At 51.6% G+C, this 24,223-nt stretch overlaps 2 pseudogenes; one reads left to right on the top strand and one right to left on the bottom strand.

Annotated features, from left to right (window-relative positions):
• LOC128945470 (zinc finger protein 208-like) overlaps positions 1-24,223 on the top strand; it is a 463,302-nt pseudogene that overhangs the window by 313,413 nt on the left and 125,666 nt on the right.
• Positions 3,196-5,274, bottom strand: LOC128945490 (zinc finger protein 501-like; annotated as a pseudogene).

The raw sequence follows: 24,223 nt of genomic DNA, 5'->3' as shown, positions 1-24,223 counted from the left end.
TGTTGGAAATTCAGAGAGGGGCTAAATTTATGTATACAATAGAACAATATAAGTTTAATAATTAACATGAAAGTTATGTAATGATAGAGTATAAAACATGATCATTTCGGATGTATGGTTGGAATCAGATTTGGGTTGAATATACCCCGATTCCCAGAGCTCTTAATAAAAAGCACCACATATAATCCCCCGTGATTATGTGTTTTTGAATGCTAACATTGTGAGAACAGGGAGTCTTAAGCACAGATAAACAAGTTACAGGCTCAGAACAGCACTTTTCACCTAAATCCAAAAATGCATTTCTATTCTGTTAAATTTCTACTTTGTCTCACCCATCCAAGGAATTATGTGCTCTGACTCCATGATTTTAAAGGCTGAACAGATGCTTTATTCTATACTATATTATACTACATTACACTATTGCTATACTAAATCTATACTAAATTACGTACTAAGGAAAAACCTCTGACCCTTTGCAGACAGTCACGACCCAGCTTTGACCTAATTGGTCAATCAGTCCAAACAACCATCACCACAGTCCAATTAACAAATCACTCTCAGTAAACAATCTCAATAACACATTCCACATGTGCCAAACAACAGGTGCAGCAAGTGAGATAAGAATTGTTTTCTTCCTTTCTGAGCTTTCTCAGCCTTTCCACAGCTTCCCAGGAAAAATCCTGTGAGAGAGAATTATGTCTCTATTCAAAGAAATGTGCATACCACAGGGATTTGTTCTCCCTGGTCTCCATCTGCTGCTCAGTGCCTGGGGTAAGGAAAGAAAAGGAGAGGAAGGAATGAGGAAGGAAGGACAGAAAGAGAAGAGGAAGGAGCTGTGGACAAGGAGAGGATGGGATTTGCCTCGGTGCTAGAGGGAAGGGATCCCACCAATTCATCCCTGGCAGGATGGTGTCAGCAGTGGGGCTGTCCTGCAGCCAGGGGCAATGCTGGGCTGAGACATGGAGCAGAGGAGAGGGGGAAAGGGGCAGTGACTTCTTCCTCACCTGCCTCAGTGTCCCATGCCATCTTCCTTTTCCTTGCAGCCTCCTCCAGCTCCATCCAGACAAAGTTTGGGATTGACAAATCCTGGCTTGGGGGAAAAACAATGGGTGAGCCCTTGGTCCTGCTGCCCAAGTACAGCTCCAGAAGTAACAGCCCTGTTCACAGTCAGGCAGGCCCAGACCCTGCTCATCTCCAGCCTCCCGCACCCCTCCAGGCTGCCAGAATTGGCCTTTGCTGCTCTCCCCACTCTGATGCCAATATCTCCCCCCAAACTGATACCACCTCCCCAGCCAGTTTGCCACAGGAACCCTCCACAAATCTCCAAAGGGGCATCTGCGTCTCACCCTTGGGGACCTGCAAGATCCAAACATCCCCTCCCCAGAAACAAACCCTTCCAGAGATTCCCCGATGGATTTGGGGTCAGTTCCCCCTCCCCACTCACCTGTGGGATCTGGGGGATCAATGCTGCCAGGGCCAGGGGAGCTGCAGACTCAGCAGGCAGGTGGGAAAAGCGTGGTTCTGCTGGGGCTCCTCCTCTTCTTCCTCCTGTTCCTGCTCCTCCTTTTCCCCATCCTCCTCTTCCTCTCCCTACTCTTCCTATTTCTCCCCCTTCCAGATCCACTCCAGATCCCACCTCTCCCCCATGGCTGCAGCACCACCAGCATTTGGGTGTAGGGAACCCCCCCATGAACCCCCCAGGGATGGGCAGGGGGCTTGGGGACCCACCCAGTGCGGATCCATTCCCCCCCAGAGCCCCAGGGAATCACTCCAGGAATCGAATGATGGGGACACAATGGGATCCCCATGGAACTGCTCTTTTTCTGTTCCATCCCCACCTTTCCCTCCCCATACCCGTCATTCCCCCAACCCAAAGACCCCTCCCACCTCAGTTAGGGGGTGCCATCCCTCTTGCGCTCTGAATCCTCTTTTCCCCTGCTCTTCCACCCCTTCCCCATTGTGCCCCCAGCCCCAGCCCTCACCCCTGTTCTTGGTTTTGGGGGATGTAGGCCCCTCCTGCTCAGTCTGGAGGGTCACATTCCCCCTTTCCCTCAATTCTGGCAGCTTTTTCCTGGGAGGAATCCCTCAGTTTTGGGACTTTTGGGGTTTAGCTTAGAAGTGTGACAGCTCTCTCTGGCTTTCCCCTCCCTGCTGTGGCCCCTCAGCTGCCCCTGACACCCTGGGGGTGCTGGGATTTCCCTCCTGGGGACAAGGATGTTCATCCCCTTCCAGAAGCCCAATGCCTGGCTGGGGCTCCAGGTCAGGGGGTCCTTGAGCAGCTGCCCCAGAACCTCCCCCAGGGTCTCCCAGCACAGCTGGAGCTGCTCAGCCTGGGGTCCCCAAAGGCCTCAGCAAGCCCCAAGTCCCTCCCAGGAACCCTCAACCCCCTCAAACCCAGCATCCCCCACATCCCCTGCAAGTTCCCCCATGGCACCGGCCATGGCCACACCCCCACATGTCACTGCCCATGTCCCACCATGTCCTCACCCATGGCTGTCTCCCCACCATGTTTCCATCCCTGTCATTGTCCCCCACATCTCCATCCATGCCCGTGTCCCCCCATGTCCCCACAAATGGCCCCATCCCTGTTAATATCCATGTGTCCCCAAGTCACTCTCCAGGTGTCCATGTGTCCTACCATGACCACACCCAAGTCTTAGTTCAATGTCTATTTTTACCTCAATATTGGATATTTTGAAGGGATAAAGAGAAATTAAAACAAAATTGAGGCAAAAGAAAGGGATTTCCTTGTCCATACCAGCTGAGGATCCACAGCTTAAGTGGAAGGGAAGAACCTTTTTTGGTGGAATTTCTATCCCACTGTCTCTAAAATCTTGGTCTTTTCCCCAGTTTTTCACCATTTCGCTGCAGAAGACACCCTTGGGCAACAGGAAATCAAAATTGTGGAATCCCTGAAGTTGGAAAAGACCTTGTCCTGGTTCAGGGCAAATTTGGGAGAGAACTCCCAAAGGAGTTCCTCTGGACAACAGATTCAATCGGCCCCCTCCCCCAACTGGTTCAGGAAAAATAAAATACCTCCTTGGAGAAAAGTGGAAAAAACTGTTTATTACACAATAAAACCTAAACAATATTAAACAATAAAACCTCTTGTTGCTCTAAGAGAGACACAAACTCACAAAGTCCCTCTGTAGGCTGTAGCTCAGCTCACTCAGTCTCTTATCAGTCCCTCTGGTGCTGGAAATGTCGCAGGCCAGGCCCAGCCCAGTGGGCCACAGGTGTGAGCTGCCCGTGCTCCTCTGGTGTTCAGGCCAGAGCAGGTTTGAACAGGTCCAAAGAAAAGGGAAAAAACCCCACAGTTCAGGGAACTTTGGTTCAGTTAGCTAAAACTAACTAAAAGGAAAGGAGAGCTCTGTCCCACTGTCTGCCCATCTGCAGACAACACAGTGCAGGAGCACGAATGTGGAGGAGTGAGTGCGGTTTCTGAAAACAAAACTCCGTGCTTCTTCTCTCCCCCTTCACTCTCAGAACAAGTCTTGAAGGTGCAAAACTTCTTATTCAGCACAAACAGAACAGACTGGGGACACAAGCATCTTATAGTCGACACAGAATATACCTCAGGGACCATTCAGTACTCCCTGATGTCACCAGAAGACAGGACTGAATGCAAAAGATTTTATGGGGTTGAAATTTGACAAATCTCTTCTCCCCAAGGAATTCTCATTGTAGGTCTGCGTCCCGATGGATGTTCCTGCTGCTGGGTTTATCTAGGTGCCCTCAGGGAACCAGGAAGATGTGGAGTCTCCCAGCCAGATGCCTTCCAACTTGGATCACCAGGACCACAGATCACCAGGGCTCTGCCCAACAGGGGTCACTGGGGATCATCCAACGTGGATCCTCCCATGGGGGATGGAGCTGGAGCAGCACACGAAGCTCTTCCCACACTCGGGGCACTCACAGGGCTTCCCTTAGTGGCGCCTCCGTTGGTGTCGGGTTAAAGTTGAGCTCAATGAGAATCTCATCCCACACTCCCCACACTCGTAGGGCCTCTCCCCCGTGTGGATGCGCCGGTGGATGGTGAGTTTGGAGTTTTGCTTGAAGCCCTTCCCACAGTCGGGGCAGCGGAAGGGCCTCTCCTCCCTGTGACTCCGCTCATGTATGAGGAGATCGGAGCTCCTGTGAAACCTCTTCCCACACTGGGGACACTTGTAGGGCTTCTCCCCAGAGTGAACACGCTGCTGGTGTTTTCTCAGGTCAGTGTGCCACCCATAGCTCTTCCCACATTCCAAGCAGGTGTAGGGCCGTTCCCCTGAGTGGATCACCCGGTGCCGAATCAGGGCCCAGCTTTCTCTGAAGCTCCTCCCACATTCCCCACACTTGTAGGGCTTTTCCCCAGTGTGGATCTTCTGGTGTTCCGTCAGCTGGCACTTCATGCTGAAGCTCTTCCCACACTCCCCACACTCATAGGGCTTTTCCCCAGTGTGGATGATCTCGTGTTTCCTCAGGCCAGAGCTGTATCTAAAGCTCTTCCCACATTCCACACACTCATAGGGCTTTGCCCCAGTGTGGATCCTCTGGTGTTGAATCAGGCTCCCCTTCTGGCTGAAGCTCTTCCCACATTCCCCACACTCATAAGGGCGGTCTCCAGTGTGGATCATCTGGTGGTGCATCAGGCTCCCCCTCTGCCTGAAGCTCTTCCCACATTCCCCACACTCAAAGGGCTTTTCGCCAGTGTGGATCCTCTGGTGTTGGATCAGGACCGAGTTGTGGCTGAGGCTCCTCCCACACTCCTCACACTCAAAGCGCCTCTCCCCAGAGTGAATCACCTGGTGCCGCGTCAGGCTGGAGCTCCAGCTGAAACGCTTCCCACACTCCTCACATTCATAGGGCCGGTCCCCAGTGTGGATCACCTGGTGCTGGATCAGGTCTAAGCTCCGACTAAAACCCTTCCCACATTCCAAGCACTTGTGGGGCTTCTCCCTGCCATGGGGCTTCTCCACCAGCTCGGAGCTCTGGCTGCATCTCCGGCCGCCTTCCTTGCTCAGGGGGGCTCTTTCCTCCCCACAGCTCCCTGGGCTGGGTTTGCTGCCCCTCCTTGTGCGGAATCTCCAGGGCTTTTCTTCCTCCTCCATCCACACACGTCCTAGGAATGAAAAATCCTGGTATGGGTAAAAAACAAAATGAGAGTGTCTTGGACTGGGAGTTCCTACTTGCTCAAGTTTATCTCAGGAAGTCATTGGGAATCTTGTGTATGTAAGAACCTCCAAAGCACCAAGAGTCAGCACAAAATCCTCCAAACATCAAGACACAGATCAAAAACTTCCCAAATATCAAGATTCAGCAAAGTCCCCTCCAAAATATAAAGATTCAGCCCCTCCAAAAAAACAAAGCACCAACAATTAGGCCAATAAAGCTCAGAAACACCAAGATTCACCCCGGGAAAATCGTGGATCCCAATCCCTGGTCACCTGCTGCATGTGGAGGGGGGGCAACGCTCCTGGGGCTGGCGTTGGAGGCTGCAGATAGAGGGAGAGTGGAACTTTGTGCTACTTCCTCTTCTGTTCCTCCTCCTGTGTCCCTACTCTTCCTCCCACTCCTCTTCCTCCTGCTATTCCTCCTTCTCCTGCGCAATCTCACCTTCTCCTCTCACGTGCATCGTTTGACCCTTTTGTTCCTCAATTCTGCTTCTCCTTCCCTTCTCCTCCTGCCCCAGGCCCAGCACCCACTGCCGGCTCCCTCTTCCCCCAAACCCACAGCATCCCACGGCAGGGGCAGGGATGGAGCTGGGGCAGGCCGGGCTGGGGCAGCGCTGGGCTCTCGGCCGCTCCCGCCCGCACTCGGTCCCCACTGCAGCCGCTCCCGCCGGGACAGCGCGGGGGGGCCCGGCCTTGGCGCCGCCCCACTCCCACCTCCCCAAATTCCCCTCGCATTTGGACAACAGGGCATGGATGGTGTTGGTGTGCTGCAAAGGGATTGCGTGAAGAGGAGTGTGCAGCAATATGGTTAAGGCAAGAAGCTGCAGGAGGAATCTATGTGGGAAGGAAAAGGATGATGGAAAAGCGAAGGAAGAGAAAAATACTGAGGATTGGGATGCTTATCCAACAGGGTCTTAGCCTCAAAACTTGTCAGCTGATTCAGATCATTTGTACCCCCGGTGTCCAGGACAGGAAAACAAGGAGGTCAGGGTTTCAGGGGGTTTCTCTGTGGGGGGCAGCGGCAGCACCGGGCGCAGAGCTGCGGCACCGGGAGCACGGGCTGGGGGCCTGTGGGGAGCTGCGGGCCCGGGCCGGGGCTGTGGGGCAGCCGGGGCTCAGCGCCGGGCGCTGCCTGACCCCACCAGCCCCGGGCAGGGCCGGCAGCGGCCCCCGGCCCCCAGGAGGCTGCGGGACGCCCCGGCCGCTGCCCGGCCCCGCGGAGCTGCCGGCCCTGCCCGCCGGGGGCGCCTTTGGACACTGCGGCAGGACAGGGAGCGGCTCTGGGATACGGGCTGGGGAGGGCACCCTGAGCACAGGGCGGAGGAGCAAGGAACACCTGGGAAATGTGGATTGTGCATTTTAGCATGGAGATCATCTTTTAAGGCTTTTGTTAGGGTTACTGGAGATACAAATGATTTTGCAGAAAGCTCAGCAGCTGTCAGAGGATGAGCACCCACAGGCACTGAGGGGGGCTGCAGGAGGGGCAGAAGAAGGCCCTGCAGCACTTGGGCACAAAGGCACAGCAGGTGAATGCAAGAAGGGAGCAGCAAAAGGCCAAGCTGAAGGCAAAGGCCAGGGCACAGTTCCTACAGCCCCTGAGGGATCAACCCCAGGGCCCAAGGGGGCCCCAGCACCCAGGGCACGGCTCGGCCACAAGCACCTGGCAGAGGCATTGCCCTCCTCGGCAGGGGAGAGCCCACCCAAACAGCCCCTGGCAAGGAACCAGGGCTCCAGCTGCAGGGCACAAGGACACTGCAAGCACAGACAGCAGCACCCTCAGGACCAGCAAGTCCACCCCTTGATGGACATGGATTGCCAGGGCTGTCACAGCTCCCATCACACCAGGGACCCTCCACACTGCAGCCCTTGACAACATTCAGGGTGGGTCTGCATTGAGAGGAGGCATTTCCTGATGGACACAGGGGCCTCTCAATCCACTCTGAATCTTAGACCCAAGGGGGAAAATAGTAAAGGAATATTTTAATTTTTAAGGCAATGAGTGCAAAAGATGAGCAGGTATGATTTGTTCAACCACTATTAGAAGTCGTGGGGAATAGATTTGAATAAAATGAATTTCTTTTTCTTCCTCCTGTGATTAAAATTAACTAGAAAGGAATTGAGAGCTGGATTTTAATAGTTTAAAAGGCGATACATAGGCTAGTTCTGTTCTATCTTTGTGTCAAAAGTCTGACAAGGCCCCTGCTGAAGTGAACCCAGAAGTGTGGGCAGCTTCGCGGAAATGGGGAAAATTTAATCTGGAGACTCTACAAATTACTTTAAAGCAACCAGGACAAGCAATATCCTATTCCAAGAGAGGTGAGGAAGGGCTCACAGGCTGGTATTGAGTCCTGGTTAAAGGCAGGGCTTTTGGAGCCAGGGATGTCTCCCTACAACACTCCTATCCTGCCAACAAACTGGATGGATGGACAGGAGGAGGAATCACAGAATTTTCAAGTGTTAAAATGAAGATTAACTGAGGCGGCTGGCCTGGGCCTTCCAGACAGGGAAAAAGAATTTGAATTATAGGTGGATGTTAAACAGGGTCTTGCCAAAGGAATTCTTGTGCTAAAATGTTTAAACCAGAGGCCACAGAGCGGCCTCATTGTCTGCAGAATTGTGCAGCCACAGCTTTCATGGGAAGTGCGGCCTGAAAACTGATGACCACAGGAGGATCTCCTACAGTTCAAGTCTGGCATCAAGTTAAAGCTTTGACAACCAAAAGCGCCTCTAAATGGATGAGCAGGGCTCGGTTATTACAGTATGAAACTTGTTCAGTGGCACAGGAGGATTTAGAACTGAGGACAGGGCAAGGGTTTAACCCAGCCTCCTGTTTGAACAGCCTGGAGAGGGGCTGGCAAGGAACCCAGGACTGCACTCAAGCTCCTGACCCAGGCTAGGACAGATTGATGATGGGACATTCCCTGGCCTGAGGGAGAAAATGTGTTTGTGGATGGCTCTGCAAGGGCAGCAGAAGGGAAAAGAGCTACAAGACAGGCTGTTATTAAGGAAGGGCAATCAGACACAGCGCAGGTCACCGCCCCATGCTCAGCTCAACCCACGCAGCTGTGGGTGCTTGTGAGAGCCTGGCACTGAAATGCCCTGAGCAGGAAGGCTTCAACATCTTCTGCTGACACCATGGCACCTAACAGGGGGGCAAAAGCAATTCTCACTGCTTCAGCAACCACTGGAGCAGATATCAAGGCACATTCTCCCACAGGAAGCTGGGCTGGCACACAGCCTGCCCTGGCACTTTGCTGCTGCCAACACCCAGCCAGGACATCGGCTCCTGCCTAAGGAGTGCAAAGCAGCACCACTGGTGGCCAAGGGGCCCATGCCAAGTGTCCCCGAGGCCAGAAACAGCCGCCAGCACAGCTCAACACGGGGGGACCCCTCAGCCTGGCCTCAAGGGCTCTGAAGCCCCGCAGATTTGCACTTCCCGCCTGCAGCAGGAGGATGCGAGGCCGCCCCTGAGCCTGCCCTGAAGGCAACGCAGCAGCAGCCAGGGCTCCACAGCGGGCCAAGCCCCTGCGCCTGCCCACAGATCCTCGCCTGGAATCCTCTGCAATCCTGGCCACCCTCCTCTGCCATCTCCAGCCACTGGGGCCAAGCCTTGCTGCCACTGCTGCAGCTTCAGCGCTGGCTGGGCCTGCACTGCCACAGCTGCTGGGGAACACCACGGCACAATTCCACTCTGGGCCTCACTGACACCCACACTCTGGGCTGCCTGCCATTGCACTGCTGGAAAATGTACCGATTTCGGTTCTTTTCAATCTTATTTCTCTACTCAGAAAGGTTTCTCTACACAAAGGTTTGCCTTGGGGAAAGGAATTTTAAAGGTTTTATTTAAGGGGTGTTACACCACTCAATGGAGATGAGTTCAACATCCCAACAGACTGGGAACAGCCCAAAAGACACCCACAGAGATAACGACCAGCAACAAAACATCAACATTGCCCAGCAGCAAACAGCAACCAACAGCTACCCCAGACACTGCCCCCGGCAGAGCTGGAGACACCTCGGCTGGAAAAGGCTGAGAAGGAAATCCAGGAGTGTGGAGACCGAATTCACATCAGAGTCAAAGAAATCCGGGTCCAACAGGAAACCAAATACTAAAATCTTACACAATTTGGAAGCAATGAACATTAAAGCAGTGGATTTAGACTGGTTCAGAGTACATAAACTTAAGGAAAAATCCAGTAAAACTCACATGGCATGGAATGATTTTCTCTGCACAGCCAGGCTAGTTGTGAAAGAAATTATTTCTGTTGCACATCCTGGTCAGAACCAAGTAATGCCTTGACTCACTAACACTAAAGAGATTCTTGGAAAGATTTTGTTTTCCCTGCAGTTTCAGTGACAAAATTACAACATTATTTTGTCAGGTAGGTTTGGGACAGAAGTGTGACAATCAAGTTTTGGTCTGGGTTTTTCCATGTTCGCCTTTGAAGCCATTCATTACAATGAACAATAGTTTCTGAGAAATAAAAGAATTAAAAGACACTTAAAGTATATCAAGGGAATCGCAGAAGTTAATAAATAACCTAAAATACACTGTTAAGGAGAACTTTGATCAGATATCTAGATAAGTTAAATGATCTAAAATACACTCACAGAAGAGACTTTGGAATTAGAATATTTGAAGAAGCAGAAGTGGAAGCCAATAAGTTAAAGTGACCTGCCAAGCCGTTAGAATCAAGCCAAATACAACAGTAACTTCTGCCAAGCCATGGAAAAACATGCCAAGGATAACAGGAAGATATCCAAAATAGGAAATGCTTAAAATTTAACTAAGGAAGACCAAGAGTTCCCGGAAGACTACGCCTATATTCCTGCCTGCCTATGAATATGCATGTAATAAATGATGTAATCCTTGTTCAAAATTGTATAAAAACCTGTTTTTGCTGTACATAATTCAGAAATCCATTTAGTGATTTCTCCAACGCGTTGTCAATAAATACCTCCTGCCTATAGACCTTAAATCCAGTCTCTGGGCAGCTTATTATCGCCTTTTGGGGCAAAATTCGGCATCACCTTTATGGTGCATTTTGTAAAACTGAAGAGCTTTAACTGTAACACTCTTAATTCGTAAATAGTTCATACTTTTTTTAAAAAAAGCAGATTCTGGGGGGGCCACATGTGACTCACCAGATGGCTGCCCTTGAAGAGAAGCTCCATTCCAGGCAGCCTCCAGAGGAGCTTTAGAAATGCAAATGAACACTGCTGGGCAAAGTGTGGACAATGCACCTGGGTCTCTTGCCTGGGGCAGGAATTGGGCTGATTCCCTCTGCCCCTCACCCCAAGCTCTGCCTGCTGGCACTGATGGAATTTGCACAGCTCAAGGCAGAGCCCAGGGGGAGGATATCTGACCCTGCAACACAAACGGGTGAAGCTGCAAAGGGAAACAGCAAATGCAGAATGTTGGGAAAACTTCACTATAAACAAATGGGGGGGAATCATCCCTCTGCCCTCTCCAACATGTGCTGTCACTGTCTGTGTTATATAGGGTGTATTACAGCACTGGGGATTATTTTGCTACCTAAAATTCAGGGAAATCAGTTGGGAATCCAAGGATTTGATGATTTAATTAGAGAAAAGCAGTCAATTGATGCAGCCCTGGCTGGAGAGAGCGCCCAAAAATGGAAAAAAGATGAATGGCCAGCAGAACAAATCCTACAACACCATGGACCAGCCCTTGGGAACCCGAACCAATTCATATCAGGAGCCACAGAACCCATTTCTCATTTCAATGGCATCATTAGATTACAAGCTGCCCTCACAATAATAACCAACCAGACAGCTCCAGCTCCTGACCTTCCTGCCGACCAATCCACTGAAATGAGGAACACAACACTTCACCATGGGATGGGATCAGATCATCTGTTAGCAGAAAAAGGAGGAGTTTGTGGAAAATTAAATGACACAAACTCCTGTTGGCAAAAAGATGAAAAAGGAAAAGTGGTGAAACAGATAACAAACGAAAGAAGAAAGCAGCTCATGTACGGATTCAAACGCGGAAAGGATGGGAATGGGACACGGTTTTGTGGCTCCGTGGCAGATCACGAGTTAAATGAATGCTGTTTCTCCTCTGATGTGCTGCAGCAACTCTCATCTTTTTACCATGCTCCACACCTTGAGAGTGCAGCTCATTCAGCAGCTGAGCGAGGGGCCAGGGACTCGTAGATAAGGAAGTAACGGGCGAAACCACCAGCTTCAATAAATGTTACTAATTAACATGGACTGCTGCTCACAGAAAGTCCCGCTGAATTCCTGAACTTCCAGAAGAACAAGGATTTAACAGAGCCGTGAATATCGGCTGTTATACAAAAGTGGGGATGCACATTAACGAGGACATGCAGTTGGCAGATCGGGAGGTCTGAACCTTCCAAGCACCTCAGCCAGTGGGCAAGGGGAGAGGGAGATGAGGCCGGGAAGATGAGGATACAAAGGAGGCTGCGAACTACAACAATGGCAGAGAGCGCACGGCAAATGCCCCACGGCCTCTCCCTCTGCTCAGCAATAAAGTCACTTTTACAGGACTCCTCTGTCTCCTCTGCGCACAGAAACCTCCGGCCACGGCAATTTCCCCGCACAGCCCCGGGCACGGGGCAGCCCCCTCTGTCCCAGCCACAGCAACCGGGCCGAGCCAGCGCTGCTCCGCCAGCGGCTCCTGCCGAGGCAGCGGCCGCAAGGACACCGCGGGCAGCCGCTCCCGCGGCGCCCTCACGCCAGCGGCAACACGGGCCGGACGCGGCACAACGAACCCGCCCGAGCCCCCTGCCGCCCCCGAGGCCCGCAGCCAGCCCCGAGACCCCGCACAACCCAGCGCGGCTCCCACCTGCGCTGCGGCCGCCTCCGAGCTCCGCCGCCGCCTCACCGCGCTCCGGCCGCTGCCGCCGCTCACGGGACCGCACACACGCTCCGACAACGCCGCCGCTGCCCAGCCACGGCCGCCCTCAGCCCGCCACCGGAGCCCTGCTCCGCCCCGCTCCCACCAATCAGCGCGCCACAACCACGACTGACGCCACCATCGCCCAATCCCAGACAGGGGCGGGCTCTGCACACGGCACAGCCCCGCCCCGCGCTCTCCGGGCCCCCCGGGCTGCGTGAGGGCAGAGCCGGAGCTGAGGAACAGCCCTGGAACGGGCCCGGGCCCGAGGGGGATTGAGCTGAAAACACAAACAAACTTCTCCGCAGCTCCCGCCACGGCTTTCCCGGCACTGCGGCTCCGGTGGCTCCGGCTCAGCGGGAAGCCCTCAGTTTTCCTACCCGTAATTAGGGGTAGAAAAGAGATGCATCAGTGCATCTCTTTGTTTTACCGCAAGAAAAGGAAAACTGCCCAAAGCTCTGTGGATGATTGGGGGAGGGTAGAGATTTCTGACAGAAAACTCCAAAATCGCAGAGCAGGATAATGAGAACTAAGTGAAGACCCTTAAATCCACCTTTCCCCCATGCCTCCATTGTGAAAAACACCCATCACTTTAAAAAAAAATAAAGTTTAATAGTAATAAAATGGTCATAGAAATAGCAATATAATTAAGAGTAATAAAAATTTGAACAATTGAGATTAGGACAATACGAGACAATAAGAAGAAAGTTACGGAGGACGGGGTACCTTTTCTGGGCAAAATAAGCCCGAAAAAGGACACCCATTAACAGAGGATTAACCCTTAAAAGCAATAGCCTGTTGCATATTCATACACCTCATACATGATGCATAAATTCCATTCAAACAAAGGATTCTGTCTTGTCAGTGTCAACTTCTGCCTTCTAATCCTCAGCGGCGTCTTCATGGCTGAGCAAGGTGGGAAGAAGTTCCTTTCTTTTGATAACAGAGGAGTAAATTCTCTTTCTTTGAAAGATTTAGGTGTCCTGTGGCTGCTATCTGCTGCAAGTACCTCATTCATTTCTTTAAAAAGTATCCCACATACATAGTTCCTACCTTAACTAGAAAACTGCATTTACCATACTGTTAAAATGTTGATACTGCCCTATTAATCACTACAACAAAATACATATAGTATTTTATATCTGCATAGAGACATATAATATGCACTTTTCACACTGCCAATATAAAGGGATTCCTTTAATCTGTCAAACCACAAATAAAATAAATAAAAAGGCTGTCCCTGTTACAGAAAAATCTGATATGCCCACAAACACCACAAATGGGGGAGGGGATTTTCTGGAATTCTTTTAATTTGCTTTAATGCACATAAATCACCACACTAGTTTTTCCACATAAAATGCTGCACTTGTTGCAAACAAAATCTTAAAGTCTCACATACAGAATTATACAGTCCCAAGAATCAAATTACCACAATGCAGGGGAAAAAACCCACACAACTCCCCTGTACCTCAAATCTTGGGAATCAACTTATAACAAGCTGTCTCTATTACAGCTCTGACAGCCCACAAACACCGGTTACAGTTAAAACCCTATAAAAGGGTGGCTTAACCCTTTTGACTCAGGCTCAAACTTAATTCATAGCTTAACCTAGATGACACACAACAAAAATTACCAGCTTGTTACAATTATAACTTTTACACAATAGTCAGCAAAATCTCACACTACACCAGATGAATCCAAAGTTGCATCTTTGCAAACTCCACAAGGAGAGGGACCACAAAGGCACTGTGCTACAGCGTTTGATCCTCGCCTCCCAGGTCCCACAGGCAAAGGATTGGTTAACACTGAACACAAAGCCTTACAAAAGACTGGTTATACTCAAACACCAGGTGTCACAGCGAATGCTGCTCCCCAAAACTAGAAAGTTCACACACAAAAACTCACTGTGAAAGGGGTATTTCTTTCCACACACACCAACTCAGTTATAACAACCTTAGACCAGACCCTTACGACTGCTAGCCCCAGTTGGTGGCAAACTGAGCTCTCTATGCTGAAACAAATGGCAGCACCAAAAGCCCGAGCTCAGTACTACAGTTCAACAACTCTTTCTGCTGGCAACCAGATTTCAACTGCAACTTCAGCTTGCAAGCACACTACAGAGGCACAAATTGCACGTGGGACATCTCCCATGACTTACCAAAGGGCCTCTCCTGACCACGCCTTACGGTCACTGTTTAAAACTGTTTTATTTTTAAACATACCATTATGTCTGGAGTTTTAGTAGTCAGGGGTCCTTGTCTGCTGCTGGATGAACAGTCTGTGCAGCAGAGCCCACTCTTCCAGGAATATCCTGGGGGTGCACCAAGGGGGTCCATGACCTGAGCTGGTCTCACAGCCCAGCAGAGTCTCCTCCTGGCTGGCTTGCTAACTGAATCATTAAAACTGAAGATCATGGACAAAGACTCTAACTAGTCAAAAGTTAGAAAGTTTTATGTTTATTACACCGGTGGGCAGCACGGGGGAGTCATTCTTGAAATGTGTGACTGTCGCAGACATCTTTTGTGGAAATTCCTTTCCTTAAGATATTTCCTCCTGAGAAGCTGAGAAGCCTCAGGAACAAAATGTAAACATTGATTATCTGCTGCTGTGGAATGCAACAGGTGCATCTTTGACTGGCCCATGTTGGATGTTTGTAATTAATGGCCAATCACAGTCCAGCTGGCTCAGACACGGAGCCCGAGCCACAAACCTTTGTTACCATTTTTTCCTATTCTATTCTTAGCTGGCCTTCTGATGAAATCCTTTCTTCTATTCTTTTAGTATAGTTTCAACGTTATATATTTTATAAAATAATAAATCAAGCCTTCTGAAACATGGAATCAGATCTTCGTCTCTTCCCTCATCCAAGAACCCCTGTGAACACAGTCACAGATGGTGACCCTCGACTGAGGAAGAAATCATCACTGGTGAGACCCCAGACGAGCATTGCTACACTGGGTAAACCCCGAGTGTGTGGCATTGATTGTCACCTCACAAGTGACCACAGAAGTGGATTCTAGCCAGGAGCTGAAGAACTGAAGATCCTGAATTTGGATAGAGTTCACAGCCAAGGCTGACCACAAAGAGAACCTTTTGAAAATCCTCCAGAGAAGATGTCTTGAAAGCCTAGCAGCACAGAGCAGCGTCCTGGAGCCTGGAGGACACTGTCACAAGGTACTGTTAACTCTTCCCTTCCTGACGATGCTGCCTTTCACAGAATGTGGCTGCACATGTGGGCGGGGGTGCCCACGGAGGCAGAGGTTCCTTTCTCCCCCACAGAGGAGAACCTTACTGGCCTCTGGCAAAAATGGGGTCATGAGGACAAAGTTCCTACGGTGAAGAGACATTTCTATGAATTTTTCCGGTGGGCAAAGTTCCACGTACTAATTAGTTCCTTGTACTAATCAAGGGCATAGAGCACATTTTCACGAATGTGCTCTATGCCCTTGATTAGTACATATGGGAATGCATGGAATTCATTATTATGGCTCAGTGTCAGGATTTTGGATACCCTCGGATCTATCCGTCATTCAAAACGCTCTTCCCAGTTGTGAAACGGAAAGCAGCTTCATTTCAGTGGATTGCCAACTGCATGGGGCAAGTCCCGTTCCCGGATGAGGACCCTCTGCAGGAAGACGACCTGCTGCTTCCCAGTCCCCCTGAATCGCAGCAGGGGGAGGGCGAGATTTTTCCCGCAGCCGAAGAAGTTTTTTTTCCTGCATTTTCGGGGCACGCTCAGACGGAGCCGCTTTTTCTCCCCCCTTGTTGCTCTCAGAGGGGGTTTGAGTGGGCTGCGCCGCCCCTGGCAGCCCCGCCCGCAGCTCCGCCGGCTTCTGCGCCTGCGCGGCCGACCTCCGACACACCGCTTCCCGCGGCCGTGCCGGTGTTGCTGGGCAACGCACTCGGCGACAGCAGCGACTCGGCGCCGCCCCCGCCGCCTCCCGTGCGGACTGCGCCGCCTTCTCTGACTGCGCTTCCGTGGCCGACCCCAGAGCCAGGGGCAGGAGACGCTGCCGACCCCGGGCCGTCCCCGCCAGCCCTTCCCGCAGGGGCAGAGCGCGCGCCTGCGCTGCCGCTCCTGGAGCCGAGCGACACAACGGCGGCGTTTTCCCGCGCACCCCTGCTGCCCCCGCCGCCCGCCCCGGCAGCTCTGCCGCCTTCGGGGACTCCGTCCTCCGTGTCTGCGTCAGAGGCTGCCCTGGAGCCGGCGGCATGTCCGAGCTCGGACCGTCCCGGGCCGTTTGCCCTTGCGGCAGCGGCTCCAGCAGCCGGCCTCTCCTTCCGTGGAGGAGGCGCGGCTCGGCAGCTGAGTGCGGGCGCAGCCCGGCTGCCGGCTTTCAAGCTCAGCGTTCTTGGCGCATTGGGGGTGTTTGATCGGTGGTTTCCCTTTCGGGGTGCAAATCTCTCTGCCGCCCCTCGCGTGCCCCAGCGGCGAGGGGGAGGGGGCTCCCGAAAGTTCTGCCTTTGTTCCCCAGCCCAGAGGGGGTGGGGGTGGTACCGGGAGGCAAATGGGAGGAACACATTTTGCATTTCACTGCAGAGGAAGAGGGAACGGCAGAAACCCATCATTGCTTGCTTGCTGTGGGGAAAAATTCCCAGACCCGAGATGAAGATTCTCGGGGCAGCTTCAATTCCCCCACTGCTGGCATGCCTCGGTGGGTTTGGGGGCAGGAAGCGTTTGGTCACCGGTGCTGCCATTGCACTGGCGGCAGGGCGCTGGTCTGTGACAAGGCAGAGCCCGCCTGGCGGGCTGGGCCTGGGCTGTTTGGCTCGGTTCCCTGGGCCAGGGCCACCGCCCGGCCTCCTGTTGGGTTTGGGGGCTTCGCTTCCCCCGTCAGAACCTGGGCCGCTATTTTGTGGGCCAGGTCTGGGGTTCCTGATCCATCCAAGAGGGCCAGGGTCCCCCAGGGCCTCTCAGGCTGTCTGCTGCTGCTGCTCATTCAGAAAAAAAAAATTAAATAAAAAGGATTGAAAGAGATGGCAGCAGCTCAAAAGCACTGAAAAGACAAAAATTAGCGTCAGCCCAAGATGTTCAATAAAGGGCTGTGGCCAAGACATTCCAGAAATTCTCAAAAAAATTGTTTGAAATTGTTTGATGACTGTCAGTGGATTTTTGATAACTATTGATGGATTTTTCTGTAGCATTTGGATTTTCTTTGCATTGTTTTTGCATTTTCTTATTTTGTAAGATTGTTTTGGTGATATGATAGAATTTTATGTTCTACATTCCACACCAGCACTTGACTGAGGCTTTGATTGGCAACAAATAACCTGTCAAGTGTTTGTTCTTTCCTCTGCATGAGCCCAGCAGAGAAAATTACAAACACTTTTCTTTTTAATTTAACTAAATAAAAAAAGGTGACATGTCGCAGACATCTTTTGTGAAAATCCTTTCCTTAGGATTTTTTTTCCTTCTGAGAAGCTGAGGCCTCAGAAACAAAATGTAACCAATGGTTATCTGCTGCTGTGGAATGCATCAGGTGGATTTTTGATTGGCCCATCTTGGATGTTTACAATTAATGGCCAATCAAGGCCAAGCTATCTCAGAGTCCAAGAGAGCTGCCTTTTGTTATCATTCTTTTCATTCTATTCTTAGCTAGCCTTCTGAGAGGAAACCTTTCTTTCTATTCTTTTAAGTTAGTTATAATGTAATATATATATAATAAAATAATAAATCAAGATTTCTGAACATGGAGTCAACATTCTCGTCTCTTCCCTCACCTGAAGACCCCTGTGACTGCTGTCACAGAGGGTCCTGATGTCTGAGGGAGGGGTCCTGAGGGGGGTCCCAGTGCATGAGGATGGTGAAATTGGGGGTTCCCGGTGCTCAGGGGGTCCCAGTGGGTGCCCAAGGGCGCCGTGTGACACAGAGAGAGACCCCGGTGACACCAGGGACCCGCACACGGGGGCTGGGCCAGTCCTGGTGACACTCGGGGGGCTCTTGGTGGCACAAGGACCCCCCAGGTTCTCCTGCATGAGGTCCTGGTGACACGAGAAGCTGGTGGCACTTGAGGTGCTCTTGGTGACATGCAGCGCTGTGGCACTGTCATGGTTTAGCCCTGGCACAGAGCCAGTGCCCCCATGAGAATACCCTCTCCTTGGTGTCTGCTGTAAGATGTGACCAGGAATAAGCAAAGCAGGCTCCTGCTCAGAACTAAAGAAAACTTTATTAACTAAAATACAAGAAAAGAAGAAAGAAAAAAAAAACATAAGGGAAAAAAAAAAATGAAAACCTTACAAAAGCACTTTCCTCCTCCCCCCCACCAAATTTCCCAATGCAATACATTCCCCCAAAATCACCAACTCTCAGTCCGGCACCACCCTTTAGAATACTCAATCTTCGGTTCATCAAGAGGAGAAGAGTCCTTCTTGCACCATAGGCTTCCCCTGGAAACACGCTGAGACCTTTTGTGCTTCCAGGTCACTCAGCACCGCCCGGAAAGTCCTTTGCCATCGTGACACCTTCCTTCCATGCCCAGTGCTCTCACCACTGCGCATGGACCAGAGCTGCTTCTAGGGTTGTCTTTCAAGGATGCCTTGTCTCACTCCAAAAAGGCACAGTCTCTCCTTTGGGACATCTGTCCCCCCCAATTTTTCACCCCCTGGAGCCGAGGGGTACCCACACTGAACCCCCCTGGTTCTGAGGCACTGCCTCCCACTAAATGCAGTCTCTGTGTCACAGGAAAAAAACTGGTTCAGTCTATGGCCACACAAGAAAAGTCCAGCCAGAAGGCCACTCTGTCATCTCTCCCCCCACTCAGCCAGTCTTCTCCACTTCCTTCGGGCCTATCTCTTCTTATCTCATCTCTTATCTCTCTTCTCATTCAGCTCCAGGAGGATCAGCATTTTGCAAGGTCTCAATCATGCAAGAAAAGGGTCCAAAATTTCAGTCTCTGCCTGTCCCAGAGCTCTGGAATTCCCAGCCTGCTCTGGCTGGGCACCCCCCCTGGGCCAGCGCTGCTATCCAATTCAGATGCCGCTATCCAATTCAGATGCCGCTATCCAATTCAGATGCCGGCTCTCTCTCTCCCCCTCTCTCTCTCTCTTCCCTGGGGGGAGCTGCCTGATGTGTCTTCCTCTTGGCCCTCCTCCACCCTTCCATCCTTGGGCTGGGGCTACCTCATGGCCGCATGGCTTTTCCCCTCCCCCCGCCCAGCCGGCAGCTGGGTTCCCGACGGAAGTCCAAAGAGAGCTTGCCAGGGGTGCAGCTCTGGTTTTTAACCCCTGTTTTTCTCAGAGGTGGATCCTAAAATCTGAGCACCCATTGGCCTGATGGTAGTGACCACAGCATCCCAGAAATCCCATTTCCGGTCCAACCACCACAGGCACTCAAGGAGCTGGTGGCACTCAACAGTCCACAAGTCTCTCCAGTGACATCACTGCACCAATGACATCACAGTGGTGACATCACTGTCCCCGCAGCAGCCTCGGGATGTCCTTGATGGCTTTTTGGCACCGCTTGGCCACTGCGCGGCTGCCGGGGCCACCCGGGCCACCAGGGCCACCTGGGCCAGCATAGGGACTCAAGTGGAGGTTGTGGATATCCCACAGCGTTGGCAGCAGGTGATGGGAGGCCAGGCGAGCGCTGGCATCCCACAGACGCTCAAACTCAGCCACGTCGGCCACCAAGGCCTCAAGGATATTGGGGGACATCTGCTCTGGCCACTTCAGGGTGTCCTCAATCTCCTCGAGCTGGGTCTGCATGTCCCAGGTGAACTCCATGGCTTTGTCACACGAGTCCACCAAACGCTTCAGCGGCGCCAGGGCCACCACTGCCCAATGTCCCCTCCAGGTGGCCGCCCTTCCCCGGCTAGTGGCCACCACGGCCTCATCCATGGCCTCGCTGGTAGCTTCCTCTTCCTCACTGGTGGCCGCTGCCACCTGAGCATCGTGCGTGGCCCCTGCCGAGGCCCCCTCGACCCTGTCCAGGGTCACCGGCAGCCACCAGGATGTGGCCACGAGGTTGAGCATGTTTCCTTTATATATATTTCAAAGCTATAGTTTCAAGGATACAAGCAATATTCTAAAATTATTATTCAAAAGTTTATTTTTGCAGAACTCTTTGAGGATTAACTACAAGCAAAAAGCAACATCCTTAACGCTTAAATTCCAATGCTCCTAAATCAACCAAGGTTAATTGCAAAAAAAAAGATAGGTTCAAAGGCCTTCTTCCATGTTTTACTTTCCTCAGTTATTATTAGAATTCGCAACTGTCCCATTGTCGGTCTCCACACATATCACAATCACAAATACACACATTGCCTGTATGTACCTGACACGAAACTTTCTATTTCACACCCTGACAATGGTTGCCCCATCATAAGAATCGCAGAATTTGCATCTCCAAGCTCCCACCTGAGGTTTCCACCTGCAGTTACATCCCAGGCCTGTTTTGCTAGATTCAGACCAAAACCTATTAAAAAGGGCTCAAGTTCCATTCTGGTGTTGCCGCTTCCACTGATAGTCATGGACTACATGTGTCCTACTTGTGGAATTATCTCGGGGGCAGCTTAAAAATAAGGCGTCAAAAAACTTATCCTTCCCCCCTGCTTTACAGCCTTCAAAATCCTTTTGGTAATTATGGAAGAAAGACCTTACCCAGCTACCATTAGTGAGCTTAACATGTGTTTGATTCCATCTGCCTTGATATCTGGAACAATCATAAGGAGAGCAGCTGGGGGTCCAACAATCTAAACCTAGTCACAAACGCTTTTTCACCACATATATGTTTCCTATTCTATTTAGACAATAAATGCCTCTTTCAGAAGAATGAAGCTGCCATGGGCTTCCTTTTTCATCCCAAAACCCTGTTCCATTATGGACCTCACTCAGGGTACTGACCCATTTAGTGCCCATTTAGACCCATTTAGTACCACCATTTAGGCTCAACTGGGCTGGCCACCCATGGCCAGCAGACCCGCCGCAGACCCAACAATTGCTAAGGTTAAAGGTTCTTGCTGCTTCTTCTCCCAAGGTTAAAAATTATTTTCCCACTTTTGTCCCCAACCTAACTGACAATATAAGTGGAAGATTATTAAGAGAAGCATTCTAAATGCGTAATCTAATCTCCTAACCGAATTTTCACTTTCACGTTTTCTTCCACACCACCTGTGGTGAGAGAAGGCACAGAAACAGCTTAATAAAAACAACCAATGACAGTGAGGATTGGTCCCCAGTGACTGGAGATGGGAGAGGAGGGATGCCCACACAAACTGTTTCAGCAGGCAGCCTGTGGGGAGGCACACAGGGCTTCCCCCCATGTCGCCGCACTGGCTGCTGCTCCATTCCGGTCGCGGCTTCCCATCCTTCTCCTCCAGCTGAGATGTCCAAACCTCCGGGGCCTCAGAGACCTTGACCCGAGTGTGATGGGTCCACCCGTGTTCAGCTGCCTTGACGGCTGTTTCTGTGGTCAGCAACGCTTGGAAAGGTCCACGCCACTTCACCACCAGGGTGCTTCTTTCCACTCTTTAACTGGGACCCAATCTCCCGGCTGGATGTTGTGAACAGCAAAGTCCAAAGGCAGGGTCTGTGCCAGCTGAGCTTCCTGTCGAACAGATTTCACAAGAGACAGTATCCTGGCCACATATTGTTTCAAATATACATCACTTATCTCTATCCCCCCACTAGGCTGAGAATCACAAGGGTAAGGAATTCCAGACATTAATTCAAAGGGAGATAATTGAATATATCCCCTGGGTCTGGCCCTTATTCTTGCCAAAACCAGTGGCAAGGGCCGTACCCATGGCATCTTAGTTTCTATCACCAGTTTCAGGAGGTGTTTCTTTATCTCTCCATTCATCCTCTCAACCCACCCGAAATCTAGGGGTGCCAGGGGGTATGGAGGTTCCATTGTATCCCTAAAGCAGTCATAACCCCTCCTCTCCCTTTCTTGACATTACACCTTTTAACTGTTTTATTATTGCCAAATATTAATTACTGTATCAATATTGATTACTGTTTCAATTTTGTCAGCACAAATGGCATCTATTTACCATACTTTTCACTATCCTGCTCTGAGTTTTTGGAGTTTTCTGTCAGAAATCTCTCCCCTCCCCCACTCATCCACAGAGGCTTGGGGCGGTTTTTCCTTTTTGGGGGAAATCAAAGCGATGCACTGATGCTCCGAATTAGGGACAGGAGAAGTGAGGCTCCAGGGCTTCCCGCTGAGCCGGAGCCACCGGAGCCGCAGTGCCGGGAAAGCCGTGGCGGGAGCTGCGGAGAAGTTTGTTTGTGTTTTCAGCTCAATCCCCCTCGGGCCCGGGCCCGTTCCAGGGCCGTTCCTCAGCTCCGGCTCTGCCCTCACGCAGCCCGGGGGGCCCTGAGAGCGAGGGGCGGGGCTGTGCCGTGTGCAGAGCCCGCCCCTGTCTGGGATTGGGCGGTGGTGGCGTCAGTCGTGTTTGTGGCGCGCTGATTGGTGGGAGCGGGGCGGAGCAGGGCCCCGGTGGCGGGCTGAGGGCGGCCGTGGCTGGGCAGCGGCGCCATTGTCCGAGCGTGTGTGCGGTCCCGTGAGCGGCGGCAGCGGCCGGAGCGCGGTGAGGCGGCGGCGGAGCTCGGAGGCGGCCGCAGCGCAGGTGGGAGCCGCGCTGGGTTGTGCGGGGTCTCGGGGCTGGCTGCGGGCCTCGGGGGCGGCAGGGGGCTCGGGCGGGTTCGTTGTGCCGCGTCCGGCCCGTGTTGCCGCTGGCGTGAGGGCGCTGCGGGAGCGGCTGCCCGCGGTGTCCTTGCGGCCGCTGCCTCGGCAGGAGCCGCTGGCGGAGCAGCGCTGGCCCGGCCCGGTTGCTGTGGCTGGGACAGAGGGGGCTGCCCCGTGCCCGGGGCTGTGCGGGGAAATTGCCGTGGCCGGAGGTTTCTGTGCCCAGAGGAGACAGAGGAGTCTTGTAAAAGTGACTTTATTGCTGAGCAGAGGGAGAGGCCGTGGGGCATTTGCCGTGCGCTCTCTGCCATTGTTGTAGTTCGCAGCCTCCTTTGTATCCTCATCTTCCCGGCCTCATCTCCCTCTCCCTTTGCCTACTGGCTGAGGTACTTGGAAGGTTCAGATCTTCCCATCTGCCAACTGCATGTCCTCGTTAATGTGCACCCCCACTTTTGTAAAACAGCCGATATTCACTGCTCTGTTAAGTCTTTGGTCTTTGTTCTTCTGGAAGTTCAGTAATTCAGCGAGACTTTGTCTGAGCAGCAGTCGATGTTATTTAGTAAGAGTTTTTGAAACTGGTGGTTTACGTCTTCCTTATCTACGAGTCCCGAGTCCCTGACCCAATATCCGGGAATATTCACTCAGTTTTTGTTTTATTTTTTTTTTTCCTTACTGAGTCTTCTTTGGTTTTGCGATTATTCTCAATGCCCTCATTCCCTGTCGGTCTGTAGCCGTTTGTGCATCTGGAGGCCTGGCTGCCACCTGCATCCCCTCTCTCCGCTGCCGAATGAGCTGCACTCTCTAGGTGTGGAGCACGGTAAAAAGATGAGAGTTACTGTAGCACATCCGAGGAGAAACAGCATTCGTTTAACCCATGGTCTGCCACGGAGCCACAAAACCGTGTCCCATTCCCATCCTTTCTACGTTTGGACCAATACATGAGCTGCTTTCTTGTTTGCTTTGCTATCTGTTTCATCACTTTTCCTTTATCATCTATTTGCCAACAGGAGTTTGTGTCATTTAATTTTCCACAATCCTCCTCCTTTTTCTGCTAACAGATGATCTGATCCCATCCCATGGTTAAGTGTTGTGTTCCTCATTTCAGTGGATTGGTCGGCAGGAATGTCAGGAGCTGGAGCTGTCTGGTTGGTTATTATTGTGAGGGCAGCTTGTAATCTAATGATGCCATTGAAATGAGAAATGGGTTCTGTGGCTCCTGATATGAATTGGTTCGGGTTCCCAAGGGCTGGTCCATGGTGTTGTAGGATTTGTTCTGCTGGCCATTCATCTTTTTTCCATTTTTGGGCGCTCTCTCCAGCCAGGGCTGCATCAATTGACTGCTTTTCTCTAATTAAATCATCAAATCCTTGGATTCCCAACTGATTTCCCTGAATTTTAGGTAGCAAAATAATCCCCAGTGCTGTAATACACCCTATATAACACAGACAGTGACAGCACATGTTGGAGAGGGCAGAGGGATGATTCCCCCCCATTTGTTTATAGTGAAGTTTTCCCAACATTCTGCATTTGCTGTTTCCCTTTGCAGCTTCACCC

Source organism: Melozone crissalis, unplaced genomic scaffold, assembly GCF_028551555.1.
Source record: "Melozone crissalis strain CALT ecotype California unplaced genomic scaffold, PUWL_Pcris_2 ptg000066l_1, whole genome shotgun sequence".
In the NCBI taxonomy this organism is placed as follows: Eukaryota; Metazoa; Chordata; class Aves; order Passeriformes; family Passerellidae; genus Melozone; species Melozone crissalis.
Note: the sequence above shows the minus strand (reverse complement) of the source record. Positions and strands in the feature narration are given on the sequence as shown.